At 49.4% G+C, this 20,447-nt stretch overlaps 1 protein-coding gene across 1 annotated transcript in view; it reads right to left on the bottom strand.

Moving 5' to 3' along the window:
* Positions 1-20,447, bottom strand: part of CUX1 (cut like homeobox 1) — a 356,919-nt gene that overhangs the window by 120,961 nt on the left and 215,511 nt on the right.

Genomic DNA, 20,447 nt, shown 5'->3' with positions numbered 1-20,447 from the left:
ATTTAAAGGTGGTACCTATGCTCCATCGTGCGCAGGACCCAGCGATCTAAAAGTAACTGGGGCCATGCCAGGAGAAAGCGGGATCAGGATCCCGTCCTGCGACTGGTACACCGCCCTCCGACGAACCTTGGAAGGTCCGTCTTTGGTCCCAGTGGTAATTGCGAGGGACCTCGACTCTGGCTTTTTAGGGGGCCTGACGTTTGTCTGCGACCACCTTGGCCTTGCCGTTTTCCAGAGTTCTGCCTCTGGCTAGGCACAGAGTATGGCGGCTGGGGCCATAAAGGCCTGCGTTTGGTCGCAAGCGTATACACGCTGAGACGCATTAGGACCCTATTGTCCAGCAGGCTTCGCAGTCTGGGGCTGTCTCTGCCGCGAAGATGCCTTTACCAACAAAGGGTAAATTCTTTCCCCCGTCCTCCAAGACGGCAGCGAACTCTAGGTGGGAGGTTCGAGGGAGAAACTCCTCCACCCAGGTGCTATAATTATCGCAGCTAAGCAAGGCTTGTTGCTTTGCTACCCAGAGGCGCAGGGCCCCTGCAGAGTACACCTTGCATTCGCCAAGGCTCTTTCTGCTTCGGGGCTGGCGCCCGCTGGCCATGATATCAGGATCATGGTCCTGAGCATAAATCTGCGCATATGGGATGACACGGATGCGTGTCCGGATGGCCATGGAGGTACTAAAAGAAGGCACGGGCCGAGTCTCTGACTCACTCGGACCTTGCCCAACTCGGCACCGGGGACCGGCATCGGGAGGCGTATCGGTACCTGGAACGAGATCCAGACCCGCAACCAGAACGGTTTCGGGAGGTCGACCGAGATCTCGAGGCTCGGAGAAGAGCTACAGGAGTCAAGGTACCTGCCCCGGTGCCAGATGTCGGAACGGTGCCGATAGCGGGTCGGCGAACGGGATACCGACCGGTGCAGCGAGTGTGACCAGTACCGAGGAAAACAGTACCGGGACTGCCAGTGGTGTCCGGCGTGCCGACAGGACTTGGAGTGTCTGCGGGACCGTGATCATGGACGGTGCCGCTCTGCTGTACTGACAGGGGACAGTCCCTTGAAGAGACTGTATTACCCGTACCGGCGGTGCCCGGGTCAGGCAGCACTGACTCTGTCATGGCACTGAGAGCCCTCGCCGTTGGTAACATCTCCGGCGTGCAGGGAACAGCAGGCTCAACCACAGTGCGTACTGGGGAGCTGTCAGGCACCGGATTCGACGGCCCTCGTGGGGCCGGGATCCACGGTACCGAGGTCATCAGAGCTTCGGTAGGTGCCGGTGCCGGGCGAACCGAGTTAGATAAGCTGTCTGGCTGCGGTGCCGTCAGCACTGAAGCAGCGGGAGTAATACGCTCAACCACGGCGCGTGCCGGGGAGCCGTCGGGCACCGGATTCGATAGCCCTTGTGGGACTGGAATCGACGGTGCCGATAGAAGCAGCCGGAACAGGAGCTCAACCACGGCGCGTGCCTGGGAGCCGTCAGGCACCGGATTCTACGGCCCTTGCGGGACCGGGATCGACGGTGCCGACGTCATCGGTGCCGCAGCAGGTGTCGGTGCCGGGCGATCCGACTTAGACTAGCTCTCTGACCGCGGTGCCGTTGGCACGGAAGCAGCCGGAGCATTAGCTCGACCACAGCGCGTGCCGGGGAGCCGTCAGGCACCGGATACTACGGCCCTTGCGGGACCGGGATCGACGGTGCCGACGTCATCGGTGCCGCAGCAGGTGTCGGTGCCAGGCGATCCGACGTAGACGAGCTCTCTGGCTGCGGTGCCGTTGGCACGGAAGCAGCAGGAGCAATACGCTCAACCACGGCGCGTGCCGGGGAGCCGTCAGGCACCGGATTCTACGGCCCGTGTGGGACCGGGATCGACGGTGCCGACGCCATCGGTGCCACAGCAGGTGTCGGTGCCGGGCGATCCGACGTAGACGAGCCCTCTGGCTGCGGTGCCGCTGGCACGGAAGCAGCAGGAGCAATACGCTCAACCACGGCGCGTGCCGGGGAGCCGTCAGGCACCGGATTCTACGGCCCGTGTGGGACCGGGATCGACGGTGCCGACGCCATCGGTGCCGCAGCAGGTGTCGGTGCCGGGCGATCCGACGTAGACGAGCCCTCTGGCTGCGGTGCCGCTGGCACGGAAGCAGCAGGAGCAATACGCTCAACCACGGCGCGTGCCGGGGAGCCATCAGGCACCGGATTCTACGGCCCTTGTGGGACCGGGATCGACGGTGACGACGTCATCGGTGCCGTAGCAGGTGTCGGCGCCGGGCGATCCGACTAGACGAGCTCTCTGGCTGCGGTGCCGCTGGCACGGAAGCAGCAGGAGCAATACGCTCAACCACGGCGCGTGCCGGGGAGCCGTCAGGCACCGGATTCTACGGCCCTTATGGGACCGGGATCGACGGTGACGACGTCATCGGTGTCGTAGCAGGTGTCGGCGCCGGGCGATCCGAGTAGACGAGCTCTCTGGCTGCGGTGCCGCTGGCACGGAAGCAGCAGGAGCAATACGCTCAACCACGGCGCATGCCGGGGAGCCGTCAGGCACCGGATTCTACGGCCCTCGTGGGACCGGGATCGACGGTGCCGACGTCGTCGGTGCCGGGCGAGCCATCTTAGACGAGCTGTCTAGCTGTGGTGCAGCTGGCACAGAAGCAGCAGGAGCAGTAAGCTCTACCACGGCGCGAGCCGGGGAGCTGCCAGGCAGCGGATTCCCTGGTCCTGGGGGACTGGAATCGACGGAGCCGAAGTCATCGGTGCCTCTGCAGGTGACGGTGCCGGATAACGCAACTGAGGCGAGCTCTCTGGCTGCGATGCAGGTGGCACGGAAGTAGCGGGAGCAGGGGGCTCAACCACGGCGCGTGCCGGGGAGCCGCCAGGCACCAGCAGGAATCGTAGACTCTCTCGACCTCGGAAGAAGGGAGCGGTGCCGAGTCGACATCGGTGCCGGCGACGGTCGGTGCCGAAAGGCCTTGGTGGTACCGGCGGGGTCCGGTGCCGAGGAGGCGCTTCTGCCCGCCGCTTGAACATCGCTCCGCGCCCAAGGTGGAGGGGCAAGTGAAAGTCCCGCACCTTTTTGTTCTCGGCTTAAAAGCCTTGCAAATGGGGCACTTATCTGTCAAGTGTGATTCCCTGAGGCACTTCAACAGGAGTCATGTAGATCTCTCTTCGGCCGCGGCTTCTGGCAAGCCGGGCCCCTTTTTAAAACCCGGTGAGCCATGCATGGCTCCGGCACTGGGCTCATGGAAGGGGCTACTTCCTGAACCCCGCTAACTAAACTAACCATACAAATATATATATAAAAGTGTTATAACTGCATAATTATATACGAGAAAACGAGTAGCTAGGGAAGTGGAGGTCAGCTAAGCCGCGCTCCACTGTTCCAACGACCGACACGGGCGGTAAGAAGGAACTGAGGAGCGGGTGGGCCGGCAGGAGTATATATGGAGCGCCATGGTGGCGCCACTCTAGGGGGCGACCTGCCGGCCCACTGAGTTGCTAGGGTAAAAGTTTTCCGACGAATGTGCACGCGCGGCGCGTACACCTAACTGGAATGGATATGAGCAATCACTCGAAGAAGAAGCAGTAGAATTTACTTTCTCTAGCCCTGATCAAGTTCCTGAAGTCAACAGGAGCAGTGGGTATACTCAGCCTCTCTCAATATCAGATCCTATATAGGTAGGGCTATAGTGTAATACTTTGAAAGCTACAGTATAAAACCAGCATTTTGTGCAAGACCTCTTTTTACTAACTACGTAAAAACTAGTATGCATCTCTAATGGTCAGAGGATATATGATATCTTGGACCCTGTATCAAAATGTAAAGAAAGTGAAGGGACTTGGTACGTTTATGGTCACAACTAAAGAGACACTAAAAGACCAATGAAGAAGTAGCATATTGATATCTAATGAAACTTAAAGCTTTGTACCAGTTACATAGCTATTGACAGATCACAAGGAGCTCTCTATAAATAACAAATAAAACCAAAATGGAAACGGGGGGTGAATTTGCAAAGTGGTACTATGGGCTGGTCTACACGGGGGGGGGGGAAATCGATCTAAGATACACAAAAGACGGTTACTCACCTTTGTAACTGTTGTTCTTCGAGATGTGTTGCTCATATCCATTCCAGGTAGGTGTACGCGTCGCGCATGCACATCTGCTGGAAACTTTTTACCCTAGCAACTCCAGTGGGCCGGCAGGTCGCCCCCTAGAGTGGCGCCACTATGGCACTAGATATATACCCCTGCTGGCCCGCCCGCTCCTCAGTTCCTTCTTGCCGGCTACTCCGACAGTGGGGAAGAAGGGCGGGTGTGGAATGGATATGAGCAACACATCTCGAAGAACAACAGTTACAAAGGTGAGTAACCGTCTTTTCTTCTTCGATTGCTCATATCCATTCCAGGTAGGTGATTCCCAAGCCTTACCTAGGCGGTGGGGTCGGAGTGAAAAGTCGCGGCCTGGAGCACTGCAGAACCGAAGGCCGCATCATCCCTGGACTGCTGGACCAGGGCGTAATGGGAAGCGAATGTATGACCGATGACCAGGTCGCCGCCCTACAGATCTCTTGGATCGGGACGCGGGCGAGGAAAGCCAACGATGATGCCTGTGCTCTGGTGGAGTGAGCAGTCACACGGCCCGTCGGAACTTGGGCCAGGTCGTAGCAGGTCCTGATGCAGGAGGTAACCCATGAAGATAATCTTTGGGAGGAAATCGGCAGCCCCTTGACCCGGTCCGCTACTGCCACAAATAACTGGGGGGACTTGCGGAAGGGTTTGGTCCTGTCCACATAAAATGCTAGTGCTCGTCGGACATCTAGCGAGTGGAGCTGCTGCTCCCTGCGGGACGAATGGGGCTTGGGAAAGAAGACTGGGAGGAAAATCTCTTGGTTCACATGGAAAGCTGAGACCACCTTGGGAAGAAAGGCAGGGTGAGGTCTCAGCTGTATCTTGTCTTTATGGAAGACGGTATACGATGGGTCCACCGTGAGGGCCCTCAGCTCTGACACTCGTCTAGCTGAGGTAATGGCCACAAGGAAGGCGGTCTTCCACGCAAGATAGAGCAGGGAGCAAGTAGCTAATGGCTCGAATGGAGGGGCCATGACCCGAGACAGGACCAGGTTGAGGTCCCATGAAGGGGCCGGAGGGCGAATTTGTGGATAGAGCCGCTCCAGCCCCTTCAGGAATCTCGCCACCATAGGGTGAGAGAAGACCGAACAGCCGTCCACTCCAGGACGAAACGCAGAGATGGCGGCTAGGTGGACTCGGAGGGACGACAGTGCCAGACCCTGGGTCTTAAGGGACCAGATATAGTCTAAAAGAGTGGTGACGAGAGTCTCCGTAGAACGAAGAGCTTTCTCTGAACACCAGCAGGAGAAACGCTTCCACTTAGCTGTGTAAGTCGCTATGGCGGAAGGCTTCCTAATGCCCATGAGAACCTCGCGAACCAGGGTGGAACATCGCAACTCACAGTCTGTCAACCACACAGGAGCCATGCCGTCAGGTGAAGAGACGGAAGATCCGGGTGACAGAGCCTGCCGTGGTCCTGAGTGATCAGGTCCCGATGAAGGGGCAGGGCAACTGGGTTGGCTACTGAGAGGTCCAGCAACATGGGGTACCAGTGCTGTCTGGCCCATGCTGGAGCTATGAGACTTACCCGGGCTCTGTCTCTGCGCACCTTGATGAGAACTCTGTGAATCAGCAGGATGGGCGGGAAAGCATAACACAGGTGGGCTGTCCACGGGATCAGGAATGCATCCGCTAGAGACCCTGGCTCCTGACCCTGGAAGGAGCAGAATGTTCAACACTTCCTGTTCACCCTGGACGCGAAAAGGTCCATCCGGGGACGACCCCACTTCTGGAAGAGTGAGAGGGCGACGTCCGGACGGAGGGACCACTCGTGCGAACGGAAGGATCTGCTCAGCCGATCCGCTAGGGTGTTCCGCACTCTCGGGAGATAGGAGGCGGACAGGTGAATCGAATGGGCTATGCAAAACTCCCAGAGACGTATTGCCTCGAGACAGAGTGGAGAGGACCTGGTGCCGCCCTGCTTGTTGATGTAAAACATGGTCGTTGTGTTGTCGGTGAAGACTGCGACACAACGACCTTGAAGGAGATGGACAAACACTTGACAAGCAAGGCAGACCGCCCTCAACTCTCGTACGTTGATATGGAGGTTGATCTCTTGTGGTGTCCACAAGCCCTGAGTTCTCTGGTGCCGCAGTGAGCCCCCCATCCCAGATCGGAGGCGTCCGTGGTCAGGGATGCCAAAGGTTGGGGCGGATGGAACGGGAGCCCCGCACAGATTACCGATTGGTCCAGCCACCAGCGAAGAGAGTCCAGCACCCTCTGAGGGATGGTGACGACCGTGTCCAACGACTGTCTGGCCGGCCGATACTGCGCAATGAGCCATGATTGAAGAGGTCTCATGCGGAGTCGGGCATATGCTGTTACAAACGTGCAGGCTGCCATGAGGCCTAGGAGGGCCAGGCACGTTCGTAGAGAGGTCAGCGGGGCTGCTCGCAAACGTAGAATGATGTCCGACAACGACTGGAACCTGGGCAAGGGTAACAAGGCCCTGGCCAGGGTAGAATCTAGAACGGCCCCAATAAACTCTATCCGCTGCGTGGGGAGTAGAGTAGACTTGTCCACATTGATTACGAGGCCCAAGGTCGCAAAGAGGGTGCTGATCCTGTCGACATGGTCGCGGACCTGCACCTCCGACGTGCCTCAGATCAGCCAGTCGTCCAACTAGGGGAAGACGTGGATGCGGCAACGTCGAAGGTGTGCGACGACGACTGCCATGCATTTTGTAAACACTCTCGGGGCCGTAAGAGGCCAAACGGAAGGACCGCAAATTGGTAATGTTGGCGGTCGGCCACGAAGCGGAGGAAACGCCTATGTTTGGGGGCAATCGAGATGTGAAAGTAGGCGTCCTGCATATCGAGGGCGGCGTACCAGTCTCCGGGATCCAGGGAAGGGATGATGGTTCCAAGGGATACCATGCGGAACTTCAACTTCACGATATACTTGTTGAGTTCCCGCAGGTCGAGAATGGGCCTGAGGCCGCCCTTGGATTTGGAGATTAGAAAGTAACGGGAATAAAACCCCTTGCCCTTCTCGTTTTCCGGAATCACCTCTATGGCTCCCTTGGCAAGGAGCGCGTGCACCTCCTGACGGAGGAATTGCTCGTGAGAGGGGTCCCTGAAGAGGGACGGGGAAGGTGGGTGGGAGGGTGGGGGCGAAGAAAACTGCAGGCGATAACCGGCCTGCACCGTACACAAGACCCAACGGTCCGACGTTATTTGGGTCCACGCCGGGAGGAAAAAGGAAAGGCGGTTGGAAAACTGCAGGGAAGGATCCGGAGGGGAAACCGGTACTGCGCCCCCGGGCACACCTTCAAAATGAAGGCTTAGGTCCTGGAGGGGCCTTGGTGGAGCCTTGGTTCTGCCCCGTTTGCCCACCAGACTGCCTGCGGCGGTTGTTCCGGCCTCGGCGCCTCGAAAGGTCCTGCCGTGGGCGGAACTGAGAGTATGGCCGCCGCTGCTGCTGCTGGTTTTTCTGCCTGAACAGCCTACGTTGTGTCGCCGGCGTATGCATGCCCAGCGACCTTATTATGACCCTGTTATCTTTAAGATCCTTCAATCTAGGGTCTGTTTTATCCGAAAACAGGCCCTGGCCTTCGAAGGGGAGGTCCTGGATTGTGTGCTGGAGCTCCAGCGGAATGCCAGAGACCTGCAGCCAAGAAATCCGGCGCATCGTGAGCCCCGAAGCTAGGGTCCGAGCGGCCGAGTCAGCAGCAACAAGGGAGGCCTGTAGCGATGTTCTTGCTACTTTCTTGCCCTCGTCCAGGATGGTGGAAAATTCCTGGCGTGCATCCTGGGGCAAGAGCTCCACAAACTTCCCCGCCGCTACCCAGGAATTGAAGGAGTAGCAGCTGAGGAGGGCCTGTTGGTTTGAGACCCGGAGCTGCAGTGCCCCCGTCGAATAGACCTTGCGGCCCAGGAGGTCCATCCGCCTCACCTCCTTCAACTTGGGCGCTGGGGCCTCTTGCCCGTGGCGCTCCCTATCGTTCACTGACTGGACCACCAACGAGCAGGGGGTCGGGTGAACATATAAGTATTCATAGCCCTTTGAGGGGGCCATGTACTTTCGCTCCACCCCTCGAGCCGTCGGAGGGATGGAGGCCGGTGAGTACCGTCCATTTCCGGTGAGTGAGGGGGTCTAGACGCCGTCGCCTCCGGTGGTCTGCATTCCGCCACAGGGCGGGGGGGTAATGTGTTGCGGACCCTGGGTCTGAGAGTATGCCCATGGGGTCCAAAACCCCCACTGTGGAGGCCCTCGTTCTTGTGGCGGAGGGTCTTGGAACAGGGCCGCGTGCCTGTCCTGTGCCATGGCATAGACACTGTCAGTGTGGGAGGAAACCGACGGCTCCCTAGAAGGCCAGGGGGGCGCTGAGCTTGGTTGATATGCAGCTCTATGCGCCGTGACTGACGCTCCCCTCGGTGCCGAGGCTCGGTGCCGCGACCCACATCGGTACCGGGATCGGGACCGGGAACGGCATGATGATCTGTGCCGAGATCCCAACCGGGAGCGGGAACGATGTCGGTGCCGGGAGGTCGACCGCGGGGCCGAACGCCGAGGCGAACGGCTCCTGGAGTCTCGGTGCCGGTGGTGAGATGAGCCCGACCGGGACCGTGCGGATGGTGATCGGTGCCGCGAGTATGATCGGCACCGTCTGGGCGACCGGTGCCGGGACTCCGAGCGGCGCCCCGAGTGTGAGCGTTCGCGCCTCTGGGGTGATCGGTGCCGGGACTCGGGAGACAGCACTCGAAGCATCGGCTTACCCCTGGAAGTTATGCGTCCCGGGGGTGCCGGCTGAGGCTGAGATGGCTCCGTTAGTGCAATTAAGTCCCGAGCCGAGGGGAAGGTCTCCGGCGTCGATGGGACCCTTAGCTCGACCCCTGATCTTACGGGGGAGCTAGGTGGAGCTGGACTCGACGGACCTTCTGGGCCCGGAGTCGACAGCAGTCCTGCAGGCGGTGCCGCGGCAAAGGTAGGTGCCGGGCGGTCCGCTCGGGCCTGCCTTGATGGTGTCGCAGACGCCGAGGGACGTAGATCTGCTCCCGGTGCCGGAGATGGTCGGTGCCGGGGAGTCTTGCCGGTGCCAGCGCGGTCCGGTGCCGGAGTAGAACTGGCTGACTGCGCCGCCGGTGCCGGAGACAGGGCCGCTTCCATGAGGAGAGCGCGAAGTCTTTGGTCTCTCTCCTTTTTAGTGCGAGGCTTAAAAGCCTTGCAAATGCGGCACTTGTCGCTAATGTGTGATTCCCCAAGGCACTTAAGGCACGCATCGTGGGGATCGCTCGTAGGCATCGGCTTCTTGCACGCCGAGCACTGCTTGAAGCCTGGCGAGCCAGGCATGGGCCCAGTGCCAGGTGCCGGGGAGGGCAACGGCCCACCCGCAGGCAACGTTAGATAACTATTTACAGGATTCTAAGTAACTATTATACTAAAAGGCTATCTACAATCAAACGACGAAGACGAACAGGAAAGCTAGGGACGTGGAGGTCAGCAAGCCGCACTCCACAGTTCCAGCAACCAACACGGCGGTAAGAAGGAACTGAGGAGCGGGCGGGCCGGCAGGGGTATATATCTAGTGCCATAGTGGCGCCACTCTAGGGGGCGACCTGCCGGCCCACTGGAGTTGCTAGTAAACAGTTTCCGGCAGACGTGCATGCGCGGCGCGTACACCTACCTGGAATGGATATGAACAATCACTCGAAGAAGAACTTCAGCTACGTGAATAGCGTTGCTGAAGTTGAAGTATCTTAGCTCGAGTTACCTACCGTCCTCACGGCGCGGGATCGACGCCCGCAGCTCCCCCTGTCGATGCCGCTAGCGCCATTCGCGTTGGTGGAGTTCCGGAGTCAACTGGAGCTCGTTCGGGGATCGATATATCACGTCTAGATGAGACGCAATATCGATCCCCGATAAATCGATTGCTACCCGCCGGTACAGCAGATAGTGAAGACGTAGCCTATGAAGCACTCCAGAGTCTGCATATAACCAGGATGGTCCTCCAACACTTATGGAAAATGTGTGACTTTCCAAAAAGTGAAGGAAAATAAAGGGAACAGTGACAGCGTGTGTTTTCAGGGCTCTGGACTTCGTAATTCACAACCCTGAAAGGTCACAGAACAGGGAAGTTTCTTTACTTGCTTCCCATTTTTGAGCAGCCACCTTTTTCAGTTAAACAAGGAAGCATGCCACACACAAGATATACTCATTTGTTTCCCCACACAATCATCATGTAGGAATGGGTTAAGCAGCTGGAATCTGTCTTCAGAAGTGTTAGAAAAGTACCAAATAAATGCTAATAAAAAAGATTATGTATTAAATGTATGGCTAGGTAGAGAAAAGTATATTGCAGCATGTGACATTTTAATATAGTACCTGACAAAGGGCTTTGCTTTATGATTAGGAATATGCAAACCTGCATATCACACAAGACAGGTTCCTATAGAAAATAGATTAACTGTTTGTTTATGATGATCCATGGATTTATTCAGATTATCTTTTCCTGTTATTCAAGTTGAGCAGTAGCTATGCCCCAAAGACCACGGCAAGTACTGTGTGCTTTCTTTATTTTCAAGGGCAAAATTTCCTTACAAAGGTATAATATATACTATATTTTAGCTACTTTAGACTCAAACACACTAGGACTCTTATCCTCCAATGTGTGGCTAAAATGACAGCATGAAAAAAAAAATCAAGCTCAGCTGACTATGCTGTTAAGATTCCACTATCCCCTCTGGAATCCATGCACAGGTGGTCTGTCTCGGACTCCAGAGCTAAGAGATGGTACTGAGAGCTGTAGGTCTGCCCTATTAGTATCTTTAGACAGTTGTTTTGGTCAGGAGATATTCATGCCATGGAGCTATGTCCCCTGTTAGAGGATGTTGAGGTGACTGACCTCACAGGGGATGGTGTTCTGGCAGGCTGTGCCTCAGAGTGGGAGGAGGAAGCGACTTTCTCTTAGAGGGATGTGGGGAATGAGCATCGGCAGATGACCTGGCAGAGAATGAGGGCCTCATAGGAGGAGAGTCTGGGTCTGATACTGGATGCAGAGAAATTTTAACCAAATGTCCCAGTCTTTTCTGGCCCCGGCCATTAAGTCGTGACAGCGGGAACATTTTTGTGGTATGTGTCTGTCTCCCAGACAGCAAATACAGGTGCAGGTGGCTATCCATTACCAAGAAGGTGGCTTTGCAAGAGCCTCTTAAACCTGGGAGATCTGGGCATAAGAGTGAGGGACAATGCTTCCCGGCCAGGAACGGCAGGAAGCGGGGAAATGAAAACCTAGGCTATGGAATAACTGCAAAGGTAAAGCTAAAACAAAAAAAGAGCAAGGACTTCTGGTCTGGTTTTTTTTTATAGAGGAAAGCAGCAGCAGCAGAAGAAAGGTACTAACTACACTACAACTAACAGGTACGGCATTACTGAGGGATCGGGAGATGTGGGCTCTGCTGCAGATTCCATCCCAGACCAAAGGTGGGAGAGAAGGAAATGGGGGGAGGGGGCGGTCAGACCACACAGCACTATATATAGGTCCTGTTCACAACACGAGGGGGGAGGTATGCATGTGCAGTCCAGCGGGCACTGCTGATGAAGATCTCAGATCCCAGGTGCAGGAGGCACTGCCGCACCTACAGTGGCGCACCCATAGCGACATCACTCGAAGAAGAAGAAGAGGGGAGTTCTGTCTCTGAAACACACTCCTCTCTTCTTCCCCATGGAACCCCTCTGCAGGAAGTCTGTGGGGCTTAGTCTTTAGGAAAACGAGTGAATCAGGTGGGGGAGTTGGCTGGGCAACTCAGGGGTATCCTTTCCCCCAGACCCACTGGGGAAACTTGTACCAGTTAATAGACTATATTAAATTGTTCTGCTTCTCTTCTAATCAGGGGCAGTTGCAGTTGGGATAGGCCTGCAGAAGCATGGCCTCTGTGCAGTTGGAACAGATAGCACAGGACAAGATTGTGCAGATGACACTTGTCTCCTGTGAATTCCCCAAGACCCATGGATTAAGGAAATGGAAACTAGCTTCTTCCATGGGTTATTCATGCATAGGAAGAGATACCAAGGCCAGAAGGGACCACTGCGATAATGTAGTCTAACTTCTCTAACCCAAGCCAAAGAATTTCCACAAAATAATTCCTAGAGCAGATTTTTTGGGGAAAAAACCATCTCAACTTGATTTTAAAATTTATCAATGATGGAGACTCCACCATGACCACTGATAAATTGTTCCAACGGCTCATGACTCTCAGGGTTCAAAATGTACACCTTATTTCCAGTCTGAATTTGTTTAGCTTTGATAGTGTAGACCTGAGCTAACTCTTGCAGGAGTTTCTTAAATATTTCCGTTGAAAATAATCAGTTCTACTTTTCGGTATAATGTAAAAGGCAGTGTGTTTTTAGCAGTTTAGAAAAAAAAATCACAGACATTCAAACACACCCCTGGTCGTTATCCTAGTTCAGTGGATCACGTTATACCTTTCACTGCTAGATTGAAGAGCCCATTATTAAATATTTATTCCTCATGTAGGTACTTACAGAATGTAATCAAGTCACCCCTTAACCTTCTCTTTGTAAAACTAAACATATTAAGCTCTTATTATGATAGGGCATGTTTTCTAATCCTTTAATCATTTTCATGATTATTCTCTGACCCCTCTCCAATTTATCAATATCCTTCTTGAACTGTGGACATCAGAACCGGACACAGTATTCCCAGCAAAAGTTGCACCAGAACCAAATACAGAGGTAAAATAACCTCTCTAATCCTACTCAAGGTTTCCTCGTTTATGCATCCAAGGATTACAATGATCTCTTTTGGACACAGCGTCACACTGAGAGCTCATGTTCAGCTGATTATCCAGCTTCCCCTTCCCCAAAATATTTTTCAGAGTTGCTGCTTCCTAAGATAGTCTCCCATTGCATAAGCATTCTCTGTTCCTAGATGTATGTATTTACATTTACTCATATTAAAACGCACAGTCCAGCTTACCAAGCAATCCTGATCACTTTATCAATGACCTGCCGTCATCATTATTTATGAAGTACCCAACTGTTGTGTCATCAGCAAACTTTATCAGTGGCAGCCTTGCTCAGGAAGAGCGATAGTTTCATGATCTTACCACTCATGCTATGTTTAATACTTTGTACTTGTATAGGACTTTCCATCTGAAGAGCTCTATACAATGTCAGGATAAAGAAAATGAACTAGGATAACAAACCAGGGGTGTGCTTGAATGTCTGATTTTTTTTCTAAACTGCTAAAAACACACTGCCTTTTACATTATACCAGAAAATAGAACTGATTATTTTCAACGGCAATATTTAAGAAACTCTTGCAAGAGTCAGCTCAGGTCTACACTATCAAAACAGTACATACATTAAACTAGCTACAAGAATTTAACAGAGTCCAAACAGCTTGACTTCAATAGTAACTTTCAAATATTACATTCTCTTTATTTAGATTTATCAAAAATGCACACACTGTAGATGTTTAAAAGTTCTGAAAACTTGTCCCATTATGTTATCTCCCTCCTTCCCATTCCCCCATTTCAAGACTCCAGCCAGGAGCAGACTTTTTGGCATTATGCATATCACTTAATCTCTGCAGGCGTCAATTTCCCCATTCAAAAGCAGAGGCTAATGACAACATTTATACTAGGCTCTCAGAGTGTTATATAAAGGTGGGTTCGCATTCAGTAGTAATACTGTAATCCAGAGAAGAACTCCATTACAGGTGAGGCAGCAAATAGCCTTGTAATGTTTCTATTGGCATAACTGGAAGCGGTAAGTTTAGAACAAACATCTTGAAAAAAGGCCATTTTGTACTTTCAGCCCAATTTCACAGAACCAGGAGGTTTGAATCAATTGCAGAATGTCTGTCCAGAACCTCCAAAATATTTTCACCTACCACTAGTGTTTGGTGCATTAAGCAAAATATTATCAACTAGGTCTTGTAAACCTTAGTGTAAGTTTTGCATGAAGCATGGTTTAAATCTTTCATAAATCTCTCTCTCTCAAATTCCAAAAACCATTTAGAGTCCAGTGAGATTTAGTGCAGTGGCGTTCTTTTTTCTTTAGATTCTTCCCTTCAAGACTGTATGGTCTTACCTACGATAGCCTTTTCCTCTCTTGTATTTCCTCCCATTATGATTACTGTTGAGGTTGCACCAGTGATGGCAACTGTAGGAAATTTTACAGCAAAAAGGCTAGAGCATACACCGCTTATGAAACTCCTTATCTTTCATTTTTAGGGAAATCATTTTAACTAGGGAAATAGTTCCAGAGACAGGCATTAGAAGTTAATGACTCAGCAGGAGGACAGGATGTAGGAAACTTTAAGAGCTTAAAAGCACAGCAAAGAGAAACTATTTTATGTCACATACAACACAGCCATACTAATCGCAGTGTTTCATGTTCAATGTGGAGAAGTAACATTTAAGAACATCTATCAAAATAATTATGTAATGCTGGAGCAAGACTTCTGTTTTTTAATTCAGTCTGGCTTCCAGCACCAACAAACTGGAACATGACAAACATTTGAGAAATGAAATATCGGTATAAACCTAGTACTTAAAGTATAAAAATTCCTTTTTTTTTTTTTTTTTTTTTTCACAAGTGTGTAAATTAGGAACCCCTCTGTCAAAGTCAACAAAGCTAATCTGCATTCAAACCAGCATAAATGAGAGAATTTTGCCCCTATTATATAATATTTGAACCCCAGTCCATTAACACCACATTGGGGAAGGATAATTCCCAAGGACGGAAAGTGGAAAGCTGTTTTCTGTCTAAGAGCCCAGTCTTGCAACCTTTACTTATATGTAAAGTCACTACTGCTTTATCCTCCTTCCGATTTATTCTTAAAATCCCATCTGCCACGATGCCTGCATAACACTGCCAGTTTGTGATTGCTAGGCAATGGGTGAGCTACAGTATACACAGCTACAGTACACACAGCTAGTGAACACAGAAAATGTACTTGTACTAATAATACTTAATCCCTGTATACTTATTTACTGGCTTCATCCACTTGTTGTATGTTGTCAATAACTTACATTTTAAGCTTGTTAAGGCAGAGACATTTGCACAGTGCCTACCAAAATGGGCCTCCTAAGTGTTATTGATAAATAATTATTATTGAAATAAATGTTTTTTATTGCAAGTCAGATTTACTCATGCGAGTAAAGTTTTCAGATTCAGGCCTATAAACACTGGAAAGCTATCATTCAGAAATCTTAAATCAGAGTCTACTGGATCTGAGTGTCCTTTTATCAACTGTGCTCTGTACATTAAAAAGTAATTCAAGATTAAAAAAAAGTAATCTGAATCTACACTGTAGGGTAATTTGTAACATGGGGCTGATATAGTCTTAATGCTGATATACCTATTCACCCATCTGCAGCATCCTCAGCTGTAATTATAATAAAATAATTCAAACCTATAAAATGAAGATTGTTCTACTTTCTTATGAGATAAGAAGGGAGGATTATTGTTACACATCATAAAATCATTAGGATTGGAAGAGACCTCAGGAGGTCATCTAGTCCAATCCCCTGCTCAAAGTAGGACCAACACCAATTAAATCATCCCAGCCAGGGCTTTGTCAAGCCAGGTCTTAAAAACCTCTAAGGATGGAGATTCCACTACCTCCCTAGGGAACCCATTCCAGTGCTTCACCACTAGGGTGACCAGATGAGAGGGAGAAAATATTGGGACAAATTGGGGGGGGGGCGGGGGAGGGTGTCCGCCAGCAGAGCAAAAAAAAGAAAAAAAAAAGGCAATTGCTGCTGGCGGAACGAAATATCGGGACAAACTGTGTCCCGACCAAAGATTGGTCAGGATGCAGGACAGACACCTAAATATAGGGATGTTTGGTCACCCTATTCACCACCCTCCTAGTGAAATAGTGTTTCCTAATATCCACTCTAGACCTCCCCCACTGCAACTTGAGACCATTACTCCTTGTTCTGTCATCTGGTACCACTGAGAACAGCCTAGCTCCATCCTCTTTGGAATCCCCCTTCAGGTAGTTGAAGGCTGCTTTTATTCCTCCCTCACTCTTCTCTTCTGCAGATTAAATAAGCCCACTTCCCTTAGCCTCTCCTTGTAAGTCATATGCCCCAGCCTCCTGATCATTTTTGTTGCCCTCCGCTGGACTCTCTCCAATTTGTCCACATCCTTTCTGTAGTGGGGGGCCCAAAACTGGATGCAGAACTCCACATATGGCTTCACCAGTGCCGAACAGAGGGGAATAATCACTTCCCTCGTCTGCCAGCAATGTTCCTACTAATGCAGCCCAATATGCTGTTAGCCTTCTTCTGAATCATATCTAGCTTCCACTGTAACCCCCAGGTCCTTTTCTACAGAACTGCTGCTTAGCCACTCGGACCCCAGCCTGTAGGGGTGCATGGGATTTTTCCGTCCTAAGTGCAGGACTCTGCACTTGGCCTTGTTGAACCTCGTCAGATTTCTTCTGGTCCAATCCTCCAATTTGTCTAGGTCACTCTGGACCCTATCCCTACCCTTCAGCATATCTACCTCTCCTGCCAGCTTAGTGTCATCCACGAACTTGCTGATGGTGCAATCTATCCCATCATCCAGATAATTAATAAAGATGTTGAACAAAACTAGCCCCAGGACCGACCCCTGGGGCACGCCGCTTGATACCGGCTGCCAACTAGACATCGAGCTATTGATCACTACCCATTGAGCCCAACAACTAGCCAGCTTTCTATCCACCTTATAGTCCATTCATCCAATCCATACTTTTTTTTACTTGCTGGCAAAAATACTGTGGGAGATTGTATCGAAAGCTTTGCTAAATCAAGATATATCACGTCCACTGCTTTCCCCATACCCACAGAGCCAGTTATCTCATCATAGAAGGCAATAAGGTTGGTGAAGCATGACTTGCCCTTGGTGAATTCATATTGACTGTTCTTGATCACCTTCCTCTCCTTCAAAATGGATTCCTTGAGGACTTCATCTACCATTTTTCCAGGGACTGAGATGAGGCTGACCAGTCTGTAGTTCCCCAGATTCTCCTTCTTCCCTTTTTTAAAGATGGGCCCTATATTTGCTTTTTTCCAATCGTCCGGGACCTCCCCTAATTGCTACGAATTTTTAGAGATAATAGCCAATGGCTCTGCAATCACATCAGCAAATTCCCTCAGCACTCTCGGATGCATTAGATATGGACCCACGGACTTGTGCATGTCCAGCTTTTCTAAATAGTCCTTAACCTGTTCTTTCACCACCGACGGCTGCTCGCCTCCTCCCCACACTGTCTTGCCCACAATCACCAGAAGTATTTATTTTAAGTCTATCCTTGATATAAATGTCAAAACCTTCTTCTGCACTGAATTTTCAGTAAATACTCCCTTACAGGTTATTACAAAATCTAAAGATCCTAAGAAAAGTCACCAGTTACCAGGAGTGTGGTATTTCAGGGATACTTTCTTTCATCAAAGGCACCTCTACCCACATGTTAACAGTAAAGTAGCACACACAGTAGGCTTGTTATAATTGAAGGTCCTTTCCTAGTTACAATTAGTGTATATTGTGGGGGAAGGGGTAAGCGCAAAGAGGAGGCTCTGGAGTTCACTTAAAACTGAATTCCAGTACTTTGGCTGACAGAGCATTAACAAGTCGGTTAGGAATCTGAAACACTTGTTGGAGTGTGCAGCACCAAAACAGAAGCGAAAGAGGATATGAGTAGAATGTGTGTTCTGGAGAAAACACAAGGAAAAACATGCAGAGCATTTCTTTTCCTACACAGACAGTCTGTTCTCACTAGGAAAAAAGCTTTTCTTTAATATGACAGGAACTCAAGATCCAAGTTTGTTTTTTCTGTTCCAGCTTTGATAGAATCTCCAGATCAAACTCATTAGTGTTGGTGAAATCCAGGTTTGCTGACAGAAACGTGCGAGATCGCAAACAAAATGAGTATTAGGCTTCAAGAGAGGATGTGCCTCTTGAATTGAAAAAGGCAGAGCAATCATTCATTTATTTAACCCAGACATGATTATAATCTGAAAACCTTGAAATCCTCTTACACAACTGTTTTGGCAAGACTCTCTGTGTTCCAACAAATATTAAACTGTGCTTGCCATTTGTCTAAGGAATCTTGCATTAATAAACATGAAGAAGAACACTTTTACCTCCCACACTCAATGACAGAAGAAAACAAAGACCAGCTGTATTCATCAATGGATCCTTGTTCTGCGCATAAAGGCTAATCACATTTTACTTCAAGCCTACACATGGAAAACTTTACTGCTACCATCTTGTCAAATTCAGCTTCTGATATTCCAGCTGACACACTGCAATGACTGCACATCATAAACTTATTTTTGTCATTAACACCTTCAGTGCCCCTAGACATGAGATATTTGTTCAATAAAAGAAGGCAGGAGAAGGGTGCTCAGATGACAAGTCTCCCAGAAGAAGAATATTAAGTGGTCTACCTGCTCATTAGTGAGAAGGGGAAATCTTTATGCAACACGTGACAAAAGGATTTAATACTATTAAAGGTTTTAATTTCAGAAACTGATCTCATTCTAAGCTGCACTGCTAGCAAATGGTCAAGAACATGGTTTCGGTTGTGCTTCGCTTTGCACATACCACATAGTACTAGAAAATTTAGAAAACCACTACAAGATAAACAAGCAATTTTTACACATTAAGTTTCAGATACATAATTATTCTGAACAGTTGCTGTGGAAAAATCCAAGCCTGCTGAGATACCTAATGCCTTAACTTATCCTGCTGTGCTTTTCCTTTTTTAATAATATTCAGATACTTTTGACATTTCAGACAATTACCACCAATCTCTGCATTCCACAATTGAAAGTCATACAACCAGTATTAACTTAAACAAAAAAAGAGTTGACTTCCTTGTCTGTAAGCATTCCAATTCATCTGCACCAAATCACAGAGGACCAGAACCACTTTTTTTTTAAATACATGTCGAAGATAACAATCACATATATATTTAAAATAAAAAATTTACAAGTTGTCAAGGCTATTAGCAGTTCAGATTATTTAGACCAAAAGAATTTAAAAAAATGTATTCCCCTTTCACCCTTTTTGCTGTTTGTTTACTTTTCCACGTTCTCTCAACTCAGACAATGAAAATACACTATTAGTTTAACTTTCATTTATAGTCAGTTCCCCTTTCATGTTTTCATGCAAACTGCAAAATTTGGGTTGCAAACACTGAAGGAGATTGTTTTTTATTTTCTGTGTAAATAGTTTTGTAAAACAATCATAAGAACATTTCTGTTGATGTCAGATTAAACTAAGGTTTTAGAAAATCAAACTTACGTAGAGGACAAAAGAGATGCCAGCCTATATTCTTGACTCAGGCCACAAAATCATTGCATTACACAACACAATGAAAATGTTACCTGATGTGCTACTTGTTGGTTCTACTTAATTGTAGGTATAGCTAGCAAGGATCATAGGCGAGACCAACTCCAAATATTCTGTATATAACTATCTCAGAAGGAAAAAATACACTAGATAGTCTACCAAATAGTTTAGAGTAAAATTTTTCCCACCTTAAAATAATTACAGCGGAAGGAAATCCCACTTTTTGAAAAGAAGAAGTCCACCATTTTGCCAGTGAAATATTTATATAAAAACAAGAGTTTACATGTTTGTGTGTCCTCATCCATGACTGAGGCTTGTGAATCCACTGTAATAGAAATTTTTATTAACAGAACTAGTGTCATCAATGATACCAACCCATGGAAAAGGATAAGCAAAATCTATCTTAATTTCTAGCTCCATTAGAAACACAGTTCCAACTGATACACACTGATAAAAGAATGCAGTCAGTAAGAAAACAAAATACAACCAAATTCTGAGTAAGGTGTTTCAAACAAGAGAATTTTAAAAATGCATTTAAAATTTAATTAATAGAGTCCATGTAAGAAGGGGATAAAAATTGTTTCTGTAGTCAACACTGAACCTTAACAATTAAGGGCCCAGTCACAAGTTTCAAGCACTGTAGCTTGAATCTCAGAACTTGCAACATTAGTCCCTAAAGAACTCAACTTTGATGCAGATTTAGACAACTGAAGAATGGTTGCCAGTAGGCCTCTACTACAGACTACTACTAGTAGTAGTACTACTACAGACAGATCTCTACCTACCAACATCTTATAGGCAAAAACATGACCAACCACATTCTCTTATTACTAAAGACTAGAGATTATTGCAATAACTATGGCCCAGCATAGGGTAATGTTTGTTGCCCTGGAGACGCCACTTGGAGAGTCAATCTTCTTCCTGGTCTCCCTACCGCTCCACGAGGGCATAATTGTCCGAATCCTTATGCAACACAGTATATGTTCCTGTAGCACGCTGGTTCATT

This window comes from Gopherus evgoodei, chromosome 17, assembly GCF_007399415.2.
Source record: "Gopherus evgoodei ecotype Sinaloan lineage chromosome 17, rGopEvg1_v1.p, whole genome shotgun sequence".
Classification (NCBI taxonomy): domain Eukaryota; kingdom Metazoa; phylum Chordata; order Testudines; family Testudinidae; genus Gopherus; species Gopherus evgoodei.
Note: the sequence above shows the minus strand (reverse complement) of the source record. Positions and strands in the feature narration are given on the sequence as shown.